The sequence below is a fragment of the Paroedura picta genome, chromosome 6, assembly GCF_049243985.1.
Source record: "Paroedura picta isolate Pp20150507F chromosome 6, Ppicta_v3.0, whole genome shotgun sequence".
NCBI classification, from domain to species: Eukaryota; Metazoa; Chordata; class Lepidosauria; order Squamata; family Gekkonidae; genus Paroedura; species Paroedura picta.
Window position 1 is genome coordinate 65,203,830 of NC_135374.1, and position 21,649 is coordinate 65,225,478.

Below are 21,649 nucleotides of genomic sequence, written 5' to 3' on the forward strand. Positions count from 1 at the left end.
GCTTGGTTATACCATACTATGCTGTAGTAGTAAATGTTACCAGGAAACAAAAGCTAAGAGAGACAGAGGGGCTGCTCCTCTCTTATAATGACTTGAGAAAGGAAGCTATAAACAATGGTCAGAAACTGCTCACGATAGTCATGTTTATTTGGCAACTTCAACAGAGAATTGCCTAATCAGTTTTGGAGCACTTCCCAAATAGAAAACTTTGGATCACATAGACTGTTTCCAGGCAGAATTTATTGTTGCAGCTTTCCTGCCAACTCCTCTTTTTTATTTCCCTCCTCTTGCCTACTAATGGTCTTCTGATTTGACTAGTGATAAGAGAAGTGGGAAGCCTGGACTGCCCTTTATTAGCTAGCATATGGGAGAAATAATATCTTTGTTGTTGTTGTTATGTGCGAAGTCGTGTCCAACCCATCGCGACCCCATGGACAATGATCCTCCAGGCCTTCCTGTCCTCTACCATTCCCCGGAGTCCATTTAAGTTTGCACCTACTGCTTCAGTGACTCCATCCAGCCACCTCATTCTCTGTCGTCCCCTTCTTCTTTTGACCTCGATCGCTCCCAGCATTAGGCTCTTCTCCAGGGAGTCCTTCCTTCTCATGAGGTGGCCAAAGTATTTGAGTTTCATCTTCAGGATCTGGCCTTCTAAAGAGCAGTCAGGGTTGATCTCCTCTAGGACTGACCGGTTTGTTCGCCTTGCAGTCCAAGGGACTCGCAAGAGTCTTCTCCAGCACCAGAGTTCAAAAGTCTCAATTCTTTGGCGCTTGGCCTTCCTTATGGTCCAACTTTCGCAGCCATACATTGCAACTGGGAATACCATAGCCTTGACTAAACGCACTTTTGTTGGCAGGGTGATGTCTCTGCTTTTTAGGATGCTGTCTAGATTTGCCATAGCTTTCCTCCCCAGGAGCAAGCGTCTTTTAATTTCTTTGCTGCAGTCCCCATCTGCAGTGATCTTGGAGCCCAGGAAAATAAAATCTGTCACTATCTCCATTTCTTCCCCATCTATTTGCCAGGAATTGAGAGGGCCGGATGCCATGGTTTTCTTGATGTTGAGTTTCAAGCCAACCTTTGCACTCTCCTCCTTCACCCGCATCAACAGGCTCTTTAGTTCCTCTTCACTTTCTGCCATTAGAGTGGTATCATCTGCATATCTGAGGTTGTTGATATTTCTCCCTGCAATCTTGATCCCAATTTGTGACTCCTCTAATCCCGCATTTCTCATGATGTGCTCTGCATACAAGTTAAATAGGCAAGGCGACAGTATACAGCCTTGCCGAACTCCTTTCTCAATTTTGAACCAGTCAGTGATTCCATGTTCAGTTCTCACTGTTGCTTCTTGACCTGCATATAAATTTCTCAAGAGACAAATAAGATGCTCTGGTATTCCCATCTCTTTAAGAACTTGCCACAATTTGTTGTGCTCCACACAATCAAAGGCTTTAGCATAGTCAATGAAGCAGAAGTAGACGTTCTTCTGGTACTCCCTAGCTTTCTCCATGATCCAACGTATGTTGGCAATTTGATCTCTAGTTCCTCTGCCTCTTCGAAATCCTGCCTTCACATTCCAGGATGTCTGGCTCCAGGTCAGTAACTACCCCACTGTGGTCATCAGGGATGTTAAGCTCGCTCTTGTATAGTTCTTCTGTATAATTTTGCCACCTTTGTTTAATCTCTTCTGCTTCTGTGAGGTCCCTACCATTTTGGTCCCTTATCATACCCAACTTTGCATGAAACGTTCTCTTCAATCTGATTTCTGTGTTGACCGTCTGGTGATGTCCATGTGTAGAGTCGTCTCTTGGGTTGTTGGAAAAGAGTGTTTGCTATGACCATTGTATTCTCTTGACAAAATTCTACTAGCCTGTGCCCTGCTTCATTTTGTACTCCAAGGCCAAACTTGCCTGTTATCCCAGTTATCTCTTGGCTTCCTACTTTAGCATTCCAATCCCCCATGATGATAAGCACATCATTTTTTGGCGTTGCTTCTAGAAGGTGTTGTAGGGCTTCATAGAACTGATCAACTTCATCCTCTTCAGCAGCAATGGTTGGGGCATAGACCTGGATCACTGTGATGTTGAATGGTTTGCCTTGGATTCGAACTGAGATCATTCTGTCATTTTGGGGATTGTATCCCAAGACTGCTTTTCCTTAATATCCACCAGAAGCCAATAGATTATTATGTTTTTATACCACATTTCCTCTTTTATATCCTGATTTATACCATGATTTCTCCCTAATAGGCATGCAAAGCAGCTTACAACATCATTGTTCCATTTTATCCTCACAACTATTCTGTGAAGATTTGTTGGTTTCTCACCAATTACAGCATGCATGGACTCAAGTGCAATTGGTTTTCATGTATGCACATTGTCTGTTACAACCATTATTGCTGCATATGTCTCTGTACTCAACCTATGTGTCATGAATGTCTTGGACAACAAATTATTTTTAAAGTTGATCCTACATTTTGCTGTCTCCAATTAATGACTGGCAATTGTTTATAGTCATCAACAGTGATGAGCACAAATCGGCTCATCAGCCAAAATTCGGCACAAACTTGGCCAGTTTGGAGCTCCTTTCCCGAGCATTTAGTTCAGTTGGACTATTCAGGCCATTTAACAACTGAGTGGTACAGGTCCATAGCTGACCTGTTAGGTTTAAACAACTTTGAGACATTTCATTGTTGATTTTGCTTCCCCCCATTTGAAAGTTCTTTGGACCAGTGAAATGGCTGTCTGCCATTTCAGCCTAGCAGCTGATGGGCACACCTGTTCTGCTGCTAGACTGAAGCAGCTACAAGTTGGCTGTGAGCTATTTTACCTCATAGCTGTTGGGTGCACTTGCCCTATTGTTAGATTTATTAAAACACAGCTCCAAGCCAGCTACAAAACCTACACAGCTTACAGTGTCAAACAAGCCCTGTTGTTAGGTTGAAATGGCTGGCAACCATTTAAAATTAACAGTGGTGTGGATTTGCTTGTTTGCTGTTAGACTGAAATGGCTATGAGCCATTAAGCCCGGTGGTCCCCCTCACTTTGAAGGACTGCCAACCATTTAACCCTTCCTTAGCAATCCCTCCATTCTCCTGGGTGCAATAAGCCACAGCTAGGAGAAAAGGGGAACCAAATTTGCCGGTCTTTGACTCGGTTTGGTATGGAGTTTGTTTGGAGGCCACTCTGAAGCCTGAATCCAACAGATTTTTAAGGTTTGTGCTCATCTCTAGTCACCAATATGTGCATGGTTTTCCAAAGAACTTTGGGAGGGAGAGTTTCCCATCATATTTAGATTCTTGACCACACCTTCCTCTTTTTAAAGATGCTTGACCAACCACTCTGCTCCAGTCCCACTGCGTGTTTGTTCAATGCCATTATCAACAGTTTTAAAAAATGTTTTTTGAACTTACCTTTGAAACAATTGGGTGGTTAAGTACACATATTAATTGATAATGATGTAAGTGAAAAAGCAGGCAAAATATCAATCAGTGAAGGTGATACAACAGTACTACTGTGCATGTGCGAAATAAGTCACCAGGACAATCAATTACAGTTAACTGTAAATTGGGTTGGAAGTGGTTTCAGACATTTGCTGAGCAAACAAATACTGGGTTCAATTCACTGCATTTCCCAACCATAAAGCCCAATAAGTTCAACTGTTAAATTGAACTTGTAGTATCCCTGCGTACATTAGGCTAAGAAAGAGAGTGTGACTGGCTCAAGGCCATCCAGCAAGCTTCCATGGCAGAGTACAGATTCAAACCTGAGTCTCTCAGATCCTATTCCAGCACTCTTAAACTGATACATCTCTCTATCTCTCTTTTTTCTTTAAGTACCTATGGTGAGAGAGAACAGCTAAGGTCACTTGGTGAGCTGAGATTTGAACTCAAGCCTCCCCAGTCCCAGTTGAGTATTCTAGTTATTATGCCACACTGACTCTCCAGTAGCTGGAAATATGTAAACACAGTTTTCTTAGAGCTTTAGAGGGTTGCCAGCTTCCAGGTGGGGCCTGAAGATCTCTCAGCTTTACAACTGATCTCCAGAATACAGATCTTGGTATTCCCCTGGAGAAAATGGTTGCTTTTAAGGAAGGACTTTCACCCTGTTCAGTCCCAAATTTCCAGGAGTTCCCCAACCTGGAGCTGGCAACCCTAACTATGTGGTCTCTCAGTGGTGACTATCCCTCATTCCTGGGCCTTGCAATTTTTATTACTGGAGCAGTATGACCAGAACGGTGTGTGTATGATCAGCTTTGTGGTGTCTACCTTAGAATTTCAGGTGAATTCTACATCATCACACTTATCATCACACTTATGTGATGATGTCTTATGTGATGATGTCACTTCCAAGTTTGCTCAGGAAATATTGTGGCACCAGTGCAACTCTATTGTTCGTTATGCTCTACCCCCCATATCTTCTGGGGGTGCCAGTACTGAGCTGGCAAATCTTGACTAGTAAAATGTCTGTTTTGCCCCCACTTGACACTGCTATTGGTCTTTCATTTTATTTATTTTAGTATTTATTTCCCGCCTCTCTTAGCATGCTGGCTCATGGTAGATTAGATATTAAAACCCCATCATAAGAATAAAATATAAAACCAATCTCCAGTTACAAAATTAAATCCCATCAACACCGGCAGGTAAAATCCACCTCAATTCCCATTCTCCCCAATTACTGTTGGCAGTAATCTGCTGTAAAAAGTTTATGGCACCAGCCATGGGGAGAGGAGGAGGGGTCCCAGGATCTTCCAGCCCCAGCCTTGACCAAAAGCCCAGTGGAAGAGCTCTGTTTTGCAGGCCCTGTGGAACTGTGATAGCTTCAACAGAGCCCTCAGCTCTTCCACGAGATCATTCCATCAGGCAGGGGCCAGGACCGAAAAGGCCCTGATCAGGTGCTGTTTAGGGGATGCTGTTTGAATGGCTTGGACACCGATGAGGAATGCACACAAAATCCTTGTGCTTCTGGCTCCATGTTTAATCTAGAGAATTAGAAACATGCTGAGGAAGAGATAACTGTTAAAGGTTTGTTCACCATCCTCAGTTGCTGTGTCAGTGTTGCTTGCTCAGGCTCACAGAAGAAGTGTTGATCCTTACATCTGGTGAGAGCCAGGATGATTGAAACCAAGTCTGCATCTAAGCTCCAAAACAATGATTATTAATCACCCTGCCTGCATAGCCCTTAGCCGGCTGCAAGTATATTATAAAGGTGCTTTTAATAGCATCATGGAGAGATCTTGGACTGGCTCTGAGATGCACTGCCATCTGCTGAAGCACATGGGTAGTGGGGACTTCTGCTAACAGGCCTGGTTTTAATCAACAGATGCAGAGTAGTGAAGCCAGAGGACAGTAAGAATCAGCGTCTGCCACACATACATTAGAACACTCCGTACTGATTCTATTAACCCCAGTGGAACTTTGGTCATTTGGAAGAAAGGGGAATGGCACAAAACCCAGGGAATTATAAAGTGTTCAGTGATAAGTAGGAATTGCTGACAGGGTGCTTGTTGTTGCAGGAGAAATGAGGCTGGAGGAGAAGCGGTGCAAAGGGATTCCATTTAGCGGAGTGACAAGGTGAGAAATGAACTGCTCATAGAGAAGCATCTTCAGGCATAGATTTAGCTAGATATGTATTTAGATACTGGCCATAAGAATAAACAGCTTTAAAAACTGATTACATATATTTATGGAGGATATGTATCAATGGCTACTAGCCATGGTGACTGAGGGGAACCTCCACATTCAGAGGCACTAAGCCTTTGAATCCCAAAACCAGGAGACAATATCAGGAGAAGGTCTTGACCTTATTGTTGGCCCTCCAGAGGAACTAGTTGGCCACTGTGTGAAACAGGATGCTAGACTAGATGGAACATTGATCTGATCCAGCAGGGTTCTTCTTATATTTGGTGTTTTTGCCAAGAGCAGTGACCTCTAATCTGGAAGACTAGGGGCTTTACGCACCGGGATCTTTGTTGCAAATTGGTCACTGAATGAAAAATCGCCATTTAAAAGAGTGGAATTCGTCGTTATGCATACCTGCCTTTGTAGTGCTATACAGTTGCGTTTTGTAGCGTTTCCCACAGGCTTCCGGTCTCGGCAGAAATCGCTAGAAAGGAAGCGCTATTGCCGAGCTCATCCCGCCCCTGGCCGTCAAGCAGCCAATGGGCAGCCGTTAGCATGCTCCCAAACAGCCCCTTTCCCTTTAAGAAAGGTTTTTTTTAAAAAAAACACACACCCATTGTAACGAATCTGTGTAGATTCGTTGCAACGGAGAGACCCATCCAGCTGCCTGGGGTGTTTGAGCTGTCGTTTGATCGTGGCCACGCTGCCTCCGAGTGAAAAAAAAAAATCCCCCCCTCCCCCCCTTTCACGGGCCCGATTTTCGGCTGAATGACTGTGTAAAAAATAAAGTGACTGCTTAGTAGTGTGCTTAGTGACTGAAGGGGAGGGACTGAAGCCGGGGAAGCCTCTGTTTGATCGTGGCCACGCTGCCTCCGAGTGAAACCCCCCCCCTCTCACGGGCACGATTTTCGGCTGAATGACTGTGTAAAAAATAAAGTGACTGCTTAGTAGTGTGCTTAGTGACTGAAGGGGAGGGACTGAAGCCGGGGAAGCCTCTGTTTGAGCTGTCATTTGATCGTGGCCACGCTGCCTCCGAGTGAAAAAAAAAATCCCCCCTCCCCCCCCTCTCACGGGCCCGATTTTCGGCTGAATGACTGTGTAAAAATTAATGGGAAAATACATCGGCAAACGGGCTTTTCAGTGGTTTGTGCTTAGTGACTAAAGGTGAAGGACTGAAGCCAGGGAAGCCTCTAAACAGAAAGAGGCTCGCTGGTGCGTTTATCCCCGCTCGCTCAGAGAAAAAAAAATGGCGATCGCTTCGCCGGAAGTTTGGAGGACAGGCTCAGGAGGAGGGACTTTGAAGAAACCGCAACAATGTTAACGCACAGGTCTTTTTCGCTAGTGTTGCAGATTGGTTGCAAGAGTGTAGCGTTTTCCGGAGGGTGAATCCACTTTTTGGGATTCCCCTGAAAGCGCTACAAGGAAGCGCTTTTTGCAGATTGGTTTCAGGTGTGTGGCAGATTGTCTACGACGTCGTGGGTTATGTCAAATTAGTAGCGTTTCCAAATAGCAACCATTGTGCGATTTTGAAGGCGTGCAAAAAGCCCCCTAGGTTTGATTCCCCACTCCTCCACATGCACACAGCTAGGTGACCTTGAACCAGTCACAGAGCTTTCTCAGCCTCACCTACCTCGCAGGGTATCCATTGTGGGGACAAGAAGAAGAGATGATTATAAGCCACTTTGAGACTCCTTTGGGTGCTGAAATGCAGGGTACAAAAACCAGCTCATGTCTGTGTGCATGTGTTTAATTTCAAATGCAAAAAGCCAAAAATGAAAAGCATTTAAAAATACTCCAAAGATGTTTACATCACCTATCACATGCATTCTAATGAATGAAAAATAATTTCTTTTTGCTAAAATGTAATGTTACATAGAATTCATTTTATTGTTCTGAGACAGGGATCTTCTGCTGGCTAGCTCTCCCAGCCATTCTTGCCCTTCTGAGATGCTATTAAACGTTTCATTTTTAATTAACCAGCAGGTGTCATGGTTGACTAAAATGAAAGATTTCACCAAGCAGCTCCAGTAATTCTTGCTTTGCCAGTAAGTCCAAAAATGGTTGCAAAACTGCTATTGACCGTTACTTAGAAAAATAGTTCAGTCCCAGCAGACAAAATGTCCAAGATTTTGTGGTTAAAAGTATATTTACATACCCCAATAATGTCAGGGAGCAGATTCATAAATTTCTGTTTTCATGAAGCAGGTATACTCTATGTATGCAATAAATTGCTGGCTTTCAAACTGAGCAATGCTAGAGATTAAACAGCTTTACACTGAGCCAGAGTGCACTGTTGTGAGTCATAAATACTAAAAAAGAAAAATAATAGTTCCATGGCCTGCTCAGTCTGTCTGTCTGTCTGTCAGCCCAGGCTGACTGAGCAGGATTTTGAGATGATCTGCATTGACTTACTCTTTAAAACATTCACTGCATATGTTACAATGCCAGTGTTATGGCCACAAGCCATATAGAAGCAGAACAAACATTAAATAATAATTTAAAATTATATCTCTACATGTATCATTCAACTTTTTGCACCAGACAATGAAAGGGGTTAGAGGTTATCAGAGTAAATTATACATTGTGTTGGGCATACTAAAGTCCTTGTCATACCCCATAGACTGAGAGTTTTTATTTTATTAATAAATAAAAAACAAAAAATTATACACACACACATATACATTACCCATTTGTAAAATGTCTGTATTTTGCATGAGGCAAATACACTCAAATATCAATGAATTCCGTAAGTGAATTTCCAGTATTTGAGAAAGTGAAACCATTTTCTACAAAGGCTGTTGCTTTTCCCCCCTCATCTTTCTTATGGTGTGCTTGTCAGAGGGGAAAGTGGAGGGTTTTTTGTTTTTTGAGATCTACAACTGCTGTAATCATGTTTTCAAAACTTTTGCATCCACAACTGGCTGCGGTTTTCTACTGTGGTATTTATGCTTCAGTGTGTTCAGCTACATCTGTTGCAACTAAAAAGAATGGTTCAGGGCCTACCATCATCTGAGTACATATTTGAATGGGAGGCCAAGTATGGTGCACATAATTACCACCCACTCTCTGTTGTGCTTGAAAGAGGAAACAGTGCTTTTGTACGAGATGTACTTCTACTTTTTAAGTGTTTTAATAGTTAGGGTTGCCAGCTCTGAGCTGGGAAATACCTGGAGACACTGGGGGCAGAACAAGATTTGGGGCAGGGAGATACCTCAGTGGAGCATAATGCTATTGTGTCCATCCTCCAAAGCAGCCTTTTTTCCCCAGAGGAACTGATCTCTTTAGTCTGGAAATCATTCCAGGGGACCTCCAGGTCCTTCCTGGGGACTGGCATCCCTATTAACTATTGAAAACAACTCAATCCTGTGGGAAGCCAATCCTCTTCCCCCCCTGCTAGGAAACCTGGTTCAAACTTGACTGCCTCATAGAGCCCCAAAAGGGCTCTCTCCCCACAGACTCAACTGGGCTCTTTAAGCAGGACTTAGTCTGCCGGCTGCCTACTGCCTACTGCTCTGGAGTTGGAGGGAAGGGAGCACAGAGCAGAGCAGAACAGCACAAGCTTCTGGAATTATCTGGTCCCCCCCCCTCCTGAGGACAGTAAAATAAAACCTTGGATGCCATCCCCCCATGTCACAAGTGATGTTCCAATCTGATTTAAGAAAGCTATGTTTTTCAGGTTGCAGCTGCAGAATAAATCCAGCAGGAAAAGAGAATGGTACACAAAGGCAGACACCACATTCAAAGTCAGGCTTAAAGGCTTGACTGCTGGGGAAATCTGCAGTAAGCTGTTCATGTAAAAAAGGCCATGGCGATAATAATTTCTGAAGGAGAGCTTCCTGGAGGAAGCTGACCATGGAAATGGCGAGACTGTTCTGTCATTCCTGTGAGGAAAAGTGGCTGCTTGATGATTGTGAGATGACATGGCTTCTAGTGACTCTGAGGAAAAGTGACTAGCAGACTTCATTCCATCCCCCCCGCCCCCCTAAGTTTGGGACTGCCATTATAACTATTGAGCATATTGTTTAATTAAACCTCCCTGTCTGATTTTGTTGTTTTCCTCACTATTTTAATAAGTTATATGTTTGTGTTCAGATTTTGAATGGGCAGCTATAATCCTGAGGGGAAAAAAGGATCCTGAGGAATCCTAAGGGGGAAAGGTGTACACAATATAAATCTGTAAACCTCAATAATCCTGTTATTTTCCATACATCAAAGATCCCTGTGTAAAGTGCTATTTTAAACTCTAGAGTACTCTTTTCATGTTTCACAACTCTTCCAATTCCAAAGTAAAGCACAACAAAGCTTTTTTAATAGCCATTAAAAAAATGAATTTCACCTCACTTGGTCTTTCACCCATATTCATGAACCTAAAGGGTTCCAGCTCCTGCATTGTGATATTATCTTCATCTCTGAACAAGTGAAATATGCCTAACACTGATTGATTAGGTTCTTGACTTATCTTGCTGAGAACTTTATTTCCCAGTGGAGGAGATGGAAGGGGAATGATTGGAGAATGTTGTTGTGTAGATGCTTCCCCTATGGGATTACCCTGTATAGCATTTTAGCACAGAAGTATGATGACCCCACTCCCTTCCCTCCCTCAGACACAGGCTTTTCTTACCATTTTTCTCTTCCTTTCTGACTGAGCAGCCCCTTTATTGATTTTCTTCTTTCCTGAAGATCTATAGCTGGTCCTCCCTGTCATATGATTGAATTTTTATCCTGGCTCAGCCCAGGAAGGATGAAACAAGTTCACCCCCTTACACTTCTGAAATGGCATACAAGAGGCTTTATAACATTAAAAAATAAACAAAATATTTCATTAAATATAGAGGGGGAAAGGCCAGATGAAATTGGGGTAAAATGTCTGAGGTAAATCAATAAGAACTCTGAGGCAACTTAATATTTTCACAGACTACAGTTCATTTGTTTCCAGCAATTGAGAATCTTAATCTTAGAATATTTGAGATGAGAGGCTTTTGTTTCAGTTTTTCCTAAACACTCAAGTATACTTTCTTGAGTTTAACTGACTCTTCAGGTTTCAGAAGGCAGGGATATTCTACCAAGAGCTAAAATTCCTTCTCTGAGCACACCAGCAGGGATCTCTCCACTCTTTAGAGCTATCTCTCTTTCAACTGGACAAGGAATCTCTTCTCTAACTATATCTGTCCCTTTTCCTGAACTGATTATGGGTCTTCACTAATCCACCCATTCCTCCTTGCCAACCTTCCCAGTTCCCAATCAGTATGCCAATGTTTCAGTCAAAGCTAAACTCTCCTCAGTCAGAGTTAAGTTTTCTACAGTCAGGACTAAACTCATTTCCCAAATCTATCTATTCCACTGATGCTAACTAACCACATTCAAGGCTCTCTGGCTCTGAGAGGCATTACCTCTTCACAGTCCTTCTCATGTTTACACAGCACTTAGGAGCTTTTAAAGTGCAGTGCATCACAAGAAGCTTAGGATACAACTGAAATTTGTTCAAGCTCAGAACCAAACTAGGTACTGAAGTCCAGTTTGCCTGGATTCAACTCTCTTTTCTTGTAGCCACACAGCAATTGTGAGTAGTGCTTGTTTAAAAATAAAGGAGAACCCAGCTGAGCAGGTAAATGTCTTTCTGTCCCAGAGCTCTCTTGCCTACCCTTGGGGAAATCTGTGTGCCTACTAAAGAAACCATAATTTATTACCTTTGCACTTCTGGATGCCTTTCTTCTTAGTAAAAGTACTAGCAGAACACATGAGATTATCACATATGCATTACTCATAGTGGGACTAATATTTGAAGTGTGCATTCAGGTAGAATGAACAAAAAATCATGTATAAAACCTTACCAAGAATTTTTAAGGATTATTTAAGACAATTGCAGATTCTCTGATCTGATGGGCTACCAGTAGAGCTGAGCCCGAAGGCCTTTTGGAGGAGGGATTTTATTCAGGGGTATTCAGCTATACTAATGTGTTGAGTCTGTTTCTTTGCTCTTAAACAGGACTAATTAACACAATAGCCAATCACTTTACAATATTATTAGAGTTGAAACATTTTGCTTTCTTTATTCCTTTTTTTTTAAAACATAATGCAACGCCAATTAAAGAAATACACTCACATTTCCAGGTTTGGCTTCTGTTGTTTTCTTGGAATGAAAATATATGCCTCAATGCAAATGGCTGAGAGGATTCTTGCTTGCCATTTTTAATTGTCTATTTGAATTTTATCTAGAAGCAATATTGAATGAGAGTATGTTAAGTGCTGCCTTTAGGTGGTGCTACTGTATTGCTGAATGTTGAGGGCTAGCCCTCTTCTTTTTTGTTCCTGCTGGTTGCTGAAATCATGCCTCCCATTCTCTGACCTGGAGCAGTCATGCCATTATTGCAGTCTTCCATTTCATTTCATAGGCGTCTCACTTTGAATGATGAATAACGCTTCTGGGTAAGGCACTTGTTCTGAGTTTCATTTCCAGGATGTAGTTCACAACATTACAACATGTTTCATGGTAGACTATTTAAATGATTAACTCAGATGAATGGATGCCATAAATGAAGGCACTTCTATTGTGTAACAAATGGCTGCTGTTCTGTGTTACTTCTTCTTGTTGCAGGCCAAATTGATGAGATGCTGGGAGACCTGTGAATGGATCTCCAAAGCATTTTGTTTAAATAGTTGCCACAGAGTCCTTCAATTCATATTGGAGCCATGGCCTAGTGACATTTTTTTTTGGGGTGGGGAGGATGGGAAAGAGAGGGATTTTATCCCGTAGCTTAAGGGGACCAGATTTTAACATTGGTAAAGCGGGACACCATTGATCGGGAGGGTTTTTGATTAAAAATTTGGTCTATATGGAGCAACAAAAATTTTCATAGAACGCAAGAATAGTATTGTAATATATATATTTTAATTTCAACATAAGTACAATTTGCCAGGTGCCCCCAGAGGTCCCTCCAAAAGTGGGACAATCTGGTCACCTTAATATAGCTGCCTTGTTAACATGTGGATAATATTCAGGCAACTTAAATATTCAAAGAGCAAAGAGCAGCTCTAAACACCTGGCAGAGGAGGAAACAAATAGCCATTGTTTAGGTCAGCTCTTGATTAGGATCTTTCTAATTGTTCAAACCTTTGATAGATTGTAGCATTAATCATGTATTTTTCATGCATTTCATATATGGAATTTAAAGATATTTTTGAGTTGAAAGGTTTGACTTTGTGTTCCTTATAGATTGTTTTCCATTTGGGTTGTCTTGTTGCCAAAACCATGTTGGGAAATGGCTGAGATCTGGAGAGGGAGGTGCTTAGGGAGCACAGGTAATAATGCCATAGAATCCATCATCCAAAGCATCCATTTTCTCCAGGTGAAATTACATCTGTAGTCTGGAGATGTAGGGACATGGGGGGGGGATCACAGTGACAGCATGCCATCATTTCCAAGAAAAAAAGGCAGAAATTACATTACAGCTCTCTAGGAATTGCTGAAAACTCTACAGTTTCTCTACCAGTGTCACTACTCATTGGCCTGATGCCCCCCCCCATTCCAGATAGCAGTGGGAAAGTGGAGCTAGGGGTGGGGAACTTGGAATGAAGAAAACTCATATTCCTCAGTCAGGAGACTGTGTAGGTGGGGGCTGAAGATTTCCCAGAATCACAGCTGATCTCCTGATGACAGAGGTCTGTTCCATTGGAGAAAAATGGTCGCTTTGGATGGTGAACTCTTTGGCATTATATCCTATTAAGGCTCCTCCCAAGGCTTCACCCAAAATTTCCAGGAATTTCCCAGTCCAAAGTTGCAATCCCTAAGAAGAGTAATCATTTGAAGGCATTATCCAATACAATTTTGTGATTCATAGTGGTTAATACATTACTTTCATTCACCAAAGCCTTTTCAAACTCTATGTAACTGTTTAAAGTAATTCCTTCACACAAATGGGCTTAATGACCATAACACTTCTAGGGCAGACTTTCCTCACGGCATCCCACAAATTATAGTTTCTTGGACTGGGTATCTCACCTTCAAGTAGATTGATAGGCTGTACATTTGTTAGATAAACTCATCAGAGTTGGAAGACTTTCACAAAATCTAATATTATCAAGCATAGATATGAAAACTGTGGACTTTACTTTGAAACTAAATTCAGTTACTGTTATTTACTTATAGCATATTTCTGTTAGTGGTCAATTATTTTTGACCTTTCAGTCAACAGAAGCAATTCCATTCATAGGGAGCTGGGGGTATTTGAAATCATCAGACAATATGCCAAATGCCATTTTGTTCAACTTGATCTGTAACTACAGCTCTAGAGAGATTATTTGAAGCAAAAGATATTACATATCGGAGGAAAAGCCCTTTCTGAAACATAAAAAGTATGATTAAGAAAAAAGGAGTTTTGTGTCATATGTGTTGAAATGTCTAACATCTCAGAAATAATGTTGATGAAGCTGTTGCCGCATTGCTAAATGTTCTAGCTCTTCTCTAAAATGGTGGCTTTGGGCACAGGTTGAAACTGTGGCCACTATAACACCTGGTTTGGCTAGGGCTGCCTGGTCTGGGTTGGGAAATACATGGAGACTTTGGAGGTGGGATTTGGGGTGGGGAGGGACCTCAAAGGAATATAATGCTATGAAATCCACCCTCCAAAGCAACCATTTTCTCCAGGGGAACTAATGTCTGTCACCTGGAGATGAGCTGTAAAACTGGGAGATCCCCATGTCTCACCTGGGGACTGACATCCCTAATATTTGTCTGTCAGTATATTACTTTGAAATCTGGTTATGGAGTTATTATAATACAAGCACTACTTTAATCGTAACAACAAATCTGCTTTGCAAAATCAGCAACTCAGCATAAGAAACCCTGCATTGCAGCAATACCTACGCAGCAATACCTACGCAGATTCATTAGCAGCAATCTAGTTAACTAAAACAATTCTAATAACAATATCAGTTACAGCTCTCATCAGAGAGCCTGTTGTGTGCTCTCAGAATGTAATGATTTGTATCCCAATAAAGCCAACCCCTTCAAGGATCACTGCCTTGTCATAGCGAAGGGGCTTGCGTAGCTCAGTGAAGCTATGAGCTATACCGTGCAGGGCCACCCAAGACGGACAGGTCATAGCTGAGAGCTCTGACAAAGGGTGATCCACTGGAGAAGGGAATGGCAAACCACTCCAGTATCTTTGCCATGAATACTCTATGGACAAGTTCAAAAGGCAAAACGATATGACGCCGGAAGATGAGCCCCTCAGGTCGGAAGGTGTCCAATATGCTACTGGGGATGAGCAGACGGCTAGTACGAGTAGCGCCAAATGAATGAAGCGACTGGGCCAAAGCCGAAAGGACGCTCAGTTGTGGAAGTACCTGGCGGCAAAAAGACAGTCCGATGCTGTAAAGATTTTTATTCCATAGGAACCTGGAACATCAGATCCATGAATCAAATGGTCAAACAAGAGATTACCTCAGCCTGAATGACAGTGCCATGAGTACATAACCAGGACAAAGAAACATTGAAACTGAAATTCTTGTGAAATATTGAAAATCAATTCTGGTGAACTGAAACTCAATTCCAGTGAACAAGATCTGTAAATGGTATCAAACTCTAAATAGAAGTTTCTGTCCCCAAAGACCAAATCACAGTGGAAAAGAATGCTGAAGAAAATTAAGGGGAATTGTGTGTGTGTGTGTGTGTGGGGGGGGAGAATCAAGAAAATAAAGGTGGGGGAAGGAACGATTCTAAAAGGAGAACCCTGTTTGTCGCCCTATGACTCAGTGAAAAGAAGAGGCCAGGACAAATGAATCGATGACTGATATTACAATGAATTCCCCATCTGCTCATTCAGCATTAGTGATGGGGGAAAAACCCTTCATTGCCATATTTGTGAACTCCTAGGATCGTAAAGGGGCTCTGTGATCAGCCCTGTCCAACACCCCCCCCCCGGAAAAATGCTCTAGTGATCTTCCAATTTATTATCATCATCATCATCATCATCATCATCATCATCATCATCATCATCATCATCATTATTATTATTATTATTATTATATATTTATATCCCGCCACTCCCTTGCGGCTCGTGGCGGGTAACAATATCACAATCCCCATTAAAACCCCATAAAAACAATAATAACATTGCCAATATAACCGGCATGGCAAGAACGGCAGCTCAACTTCCCCCTCCTCCCTCCCAGTACTAGCGGGTGGAGAGGAGGTCCTGATGATGTTTTGCTTCGGGTCCGGAACCCGAGTCCACGGGGGGGGCATAGATCTATTATCAGCCCCTGCCTCAACCATAAACAAGGCCGAAGAGCTCCGTCTTGCAGGCCCTGCGGAACGTTGAAAGATCCCGCAGGGCCCGTAGCTCTCCCAGGAGCTCATTCCACCAGTTCGGGGCCAGGACCGAAAAGGCCCTGGCCCTGGTCGAGGCCAGGCGTGCTTCCCTAGGGCCGGGAACGACCAACAGATTTTCACCCGCAGAGCACAAGGCCCTGCGAGGGGGGCATAGGGCGATAGGCGGTCCCTCAGGTATGTGGGTCCCAAATTGTATGTGGGTCCCAATTTGAGTCATATTCATCACTATCTTGCAGCCATGGGCTGAAGATCTTCTTGTTGGAGGAAGAGGGTATTGTGGAGTGACTCTCTCTGTTTCCTGCCCCCAATAGCTCAGCATTCCAGGCCTCTACAAGGGCTTCCTCAGACTTATCACTGAGGCTTTTGAAGTTTCCAGAGAGTTCCAGAAACCAACTGGATCCGTGTCCTCTAGGGCAGAGGCCCCCAACCTTTTTATTACTGGGGACCGGTCAATGCTTGACAATTTTACTGAGGCCTGGGTGGGGGGGTAGTCTTTTGCCATGGGACATCGCCGCCACCTGAGCCCCTGCTCCACTTGCTTTCCCGCCGACATCCCTGACTTCCCGCCTCCTGCTGGGGGGCGCTGCTAGCAGCAGCTGCTCAGTGCCACGCCGAGGGGGAGCCCCAGCCATGGCGGCCACTGGAGAGCACCAAAGGTGAGCCAGTGGCAGAGTGGCAGGGCAGCCACCAAGGCAGCAGCTGGGGAGGATGACGAGGAGCTGCGGCCCGGTGCCAAATGATCTACGGACCGGTCCCGGTCCCCGGACCGGGGGTTGGGGACCACTGGGCAACCCATCCTAATCAGTCCCCTTCTCTTGCAGGGAGGAAGGGCAATCATACATTTAGCAAATAATAATTAATCTATGACAAGGATTTCATTTCCAAACCAACCCCAGGTCAGCATGAATCTGCACAGTGGAGTGCTCAGTATATGGACTAGGCACAACATGGGGTAGAAACATCATTGCCACAGTGGCCACAGGATTATCAACACAGGCAAAAAAAGGAACCTGGAATAGACCCTGAAGTAATCTAGAACTATCAGTGTCTTCATTCAACATCATGTTTGAGAACCTTTTCCCTAGTACAGCTAAGGTACTTACTGGTACGTTAGATAAACCGTACATCCCCAAAACTCCTAATTTATCTGTGGTAACCAATACTATGTTTGAACAAACAAAATAGTACACTACACAGTATGGCTACAAAAAGAGAAAGATTCACAAAAGACAATAATTCATCCCTACTCCATCCAACAGTAAAGTGTTGATGAAAGAACATGTATCTAGCTGGAGATAATGGAGCTAGTATAGGGCCCATGTTGAGAGTTTATTAAAACATAGAGAAGATAACAAGAAGGAAACTGCAGTCAGAGAATACAGATTCAACAGAAAACAACATAGCGCTTGTCATTTAACAATAATTCCAGATGTGGAGTTTTGTTAATAAATGGGAATCCAGTGACAGAATTTTATACCAGCATATGTTTTTTGAGTCAGAGCTCAGGTCATCAGATGCTAAACAATCTTTATCAACCCTCTGATAGTAAACATATCCTGTTCAAAGATGCTGGGCTACACCTTTGTTGGCATTTAAAATTTCATTATTTTTCTGACATATTTTAAGGTGTTTCAGAAACCAATTAAAAGAGACATACCCTTTTGACTTCTGAGAAGCCTAAGACAATAACAATGTTTTTTACAAAGATCAGGTAGGATTGCACTGAGTACTTTTTGGTGTGGTGAGCAAAAGCATTAGAAGCATGCTACCTGGACCAACTGCATGTGATTTGGGCCATTCATTAATTATAGTTGGATGCCTTCTTACCATAGCACACAGTTAAGAATCCAGAGAAGGGGAGGAGGCACTCCTGAACTGTTTGTGATGGAAAATTAATGTGGTATATATAGAGTTATGATTTCTTTGGCATAGAAAATGGCAGTAGCAAAAGAAGGTTGCAAGAAAGGGAGCTGCTTCTCAATTTCAGGCACATATATTCCTTTGATTCTCTTGACCAAGGACATCTTTTGTTTTATTAAAATGTTGCCGAAGAACAAGAAAATATCTACAAGGAATTTATGCTGTGATTTTTTAAAAAAAATATGCAATAGAGAAAAAACAGTTCTTAGAGAAAAAACAGCTCTTCGATGCAATGAAAATGTTTTGGTGAAAAAAGCAAGAAGTAGACTGATATGGAAAAACTCACTGAGAACTAGCTAACAAACAAATGTATTAATCTGTCCCCTACACACTACCCCATACTGAGGTAAAACTTTCCCTCAAAAAAATAAAATTCTATTCCCTCACTGACTGAGCTGCTTTTTCTTTTTAGACATATTAACACCTAAATAAATGCTATTTGTCTTTTTAAAGGTGATATAAACCATGCAACTCTTTTGAATTAGATTGTTACTCGTGACTTCTAAGTCAAATTCTGAAATGCAATTATAAAAAAGTATACAACATTATACACAGGAAATTTGTGTTCTCTTTATGAAGTACTTCCATGAGTCACCTTTTGTCTAAAACGATAATGCAGTTAATGTTTATACAGTTGGATCTTTCTTTCTGAGAATACAAGGCAGATTTGTACATGTGATAGAACCATTTATTTCCTATGCAGTCTTGTGTAAGCCTGAGTCTGCATGAAAGGCACAAAGTTAAAGGACAGGGCCAAAAAAGTAGCATTCTCAGAAGAACTACTGGTTCTATGCATGGGGTCAGCTAGATAGGCACAGGAGGAAGGGTTGAGATTCGTCAGGCACTGGGGAACTTTCTGGGACAAGCTGAACCTGTACGGAAGAGATGGACTTGGTTCTAAGTGGGACCTTGGTAAAAAATGCAGAGGCTATTGCTCCAATTGGGAACAGTGACTACAATGCTATTAAATTCAGCATTCATGTTCATGGAAATTTACCCCTAAAGTAGAAAACTGTAACTTTTGATTACAAAAGAGAGAACTTTAAAAAAATGAAGGGAATAGTTAAAAGGAAACTGAATGGGAAACACAAGAGAATCAAATACCTAGAGGAAGTTTGGAAGCTATTTAGAACCACACTAATGGTCCAGATAGAACACATTTCCTAGGGTAGGAAAAGTATTACCAAGCCCACCATTTTGCTCTGGCTGTGTTCACCATTTGTTATACTCTGCTGTAGTAACCCCACTGGCCATCAGCTAACATTGAGGTCATGTGCTGCAAATTTCAAACTTTGTGTGATTTCTTGTATGTTCATGGTTCCATGCTGCCTGCTCCCCTACTCTCTCTGCTCTTTTTGAAAATAGTGGTTAATTGATATTTGGCATCAAAGAAAATCTGAAGTAGAAACGTTAAGATAGTTCAGGTCATCAATGCTAGGCAGCTCATGTTTTAATGCTCCTAGTTGTCTGGTGATAAGTAGACTTTAAAAATGAGGGCATATTAGTTTTTGTTTAATGTTAAAAGCACAGTTGTAAAAATGGTCCTAACTGATGTAGTTTAATTTTGTAGAAAATAAAATACATACTTAAGTATTAGTTAGTTGCATATGCAGATCTCTTGACTAAACATTCTCTTATTATGCTTGTTATTAATATATTTACCTTTTCACCAAAATAACTGTTGTGAAAGTATGGGGCACAATTTTGTATTTTTGCCTCAGAGTTTAAGTATGCAAAAGTAGGACAGCACTAGACTGCTTCAAAGAATACAATTAATTTATTTAGAAGAGGAACAACTTTGTGTAGAAAGAGAGAGAGGGCGAGATTCCTAACTGTCTAACTACTCTGTTCTATTCATGCATTCATTCCATCTGTTGTGGAGGTAAGCAGGAATGAAGTGTGCTCAAATGATCAGGAAGTCTCCAGTGAGCCAATAAGGACAGTGAGGGAGAATATTTGAAAAATACCAGGAAGTTCCTGGTCTAAATATGTTAACTACACATCTCCCTTGTAGGATATTTTCCCCATATGCTGTTGAATCATACACACAGCAGATCTTGCTTATTCCAACACAAATTCAGCTAGTTGTGGCTCTCCTTGGACCCACTTTTCCTGGCATGGCAAGCCAGAAGGTCAATGCACTACACTTTTGGCCTTTCACCCCAGGCCCCCCATTCTGAACAGGATGGGCCTCAAACTAGCTGCTGACCATGATTCTGATTTCATGAACAATATATCATGATAATGCTGGGCCAGTAATTCCAAGTCTATCTGTAATTACAAGGTTTTCTTCTAAAAGTGCCAGGATCTAAAACTGGTGTGTGTGTGTGTGTGTGTATTTTCCATCCCAGACCTAATAAGCAAGTATAACTTATGAATGTCAGAAGTCTGGATGTAATTAAGTACAACAAGGCAGAGCATGAAGCAAGGCTGAAGTCAGACACCGTCCAAAGTGCCAAAGATCTGAAGGAGACAGGAAGCACCTTCCAGGGCAAGCTTGGTTAGTGAAGCAGAAGCGCCAAACTGTCTCATAGGGAGCCCTGGTGCTGCTGCTCTATGAACTGCTGCTGGGCCTGGACTGGAAGGGGTCTCGGTGTGAGTCCCACCCCAGTACCTTCAACTATATTTCCTTTGGTTAGATTCCGTGGTCCAGTTTTAAAACGTAGGACGGGAAGCCAGAGGCATTGTATCTGCCTGTTATCATTAATTCCGCCATTCACTGGGGCGGAAATAGACTAGTAATGTTGCATTAATTTAACAGCACAGTGTGATACAGCTACAATGTGTAGAGACATAAATTGTGTGTGGAAGGAGAGACAGTGTGTGGGGGCAGAATTATGTGACTCTGTGATGTTTAGATGGACAGAAGCAGAGATTCCGTTTCTGCCAGACTGCAAACATGGGTGGGGCCAGCAAAAAGTGTGTCCATGACATTTAAGTGTAGTGAAGGAAGCAACCCTGAGGATGGAAGCTGAGGATTAGATAGTTGCTAAGCACCAGAGGCAGCCTGCTGGAAGGAAAGGTCTGCGGCTTGTTAATACCTTACATTGAGACAGATCTGGAAATGATTGGGAGATGAAAAACAGTCTTGTTACAGCAGGCTTATTTGGTGCAAATGGAATGGGGAAGGAGGCAGGGATGGGTTTTTGTGTCCGTAGGATTCACACATAGTATCTCTCCAAGTTATCAAGGTCTGTTATAATAGGGGAATCCCCCTGAGTGACAGAATTTGTCTCCCCAAAAGGCAGAAATCAACTGCTCATCAATAATTATGGGGACTGGGAAAACTAACAGGCAAGGGTGAATGGCAGGAGGATTAAAAAAAAACTGTAGAGGGCCTAGCAGCAGCTCAAAGACTAGTTTATTAAAATGCCAACTGGAGTGAGTTTTGTTGTTACAACAGAGCACTTTTGCTACTCTGAGTTTTAAGTAATTTTTTTAATGGATTTTGTAAGAATATGCATAGACCGCTGACTTGCTGGCTTTATGTAATAATTTCTCATAGCTGGTGTACAGCTAGTGCCAGAACAGCAGAAAACTATCAGAAGGCAAACAAACTATGGTGTGAATGTAGTTTGCTGTAGTTTATGTTGTTATTAGTGGGAAGGACAGTCGAATAAAAGGAAAGGCAGGGATGTTAGCAAGGCAGAGAGGTATGAAGACCATTTCCATAGCCACCAAAAGCTGATACAAAATCCCAAGGGCTTGGGGATTTGGTTATGGAACAACTGGGAACAGCATAATGATTCTAATCAAGCAGAGCCCTAAATGTGACCTAA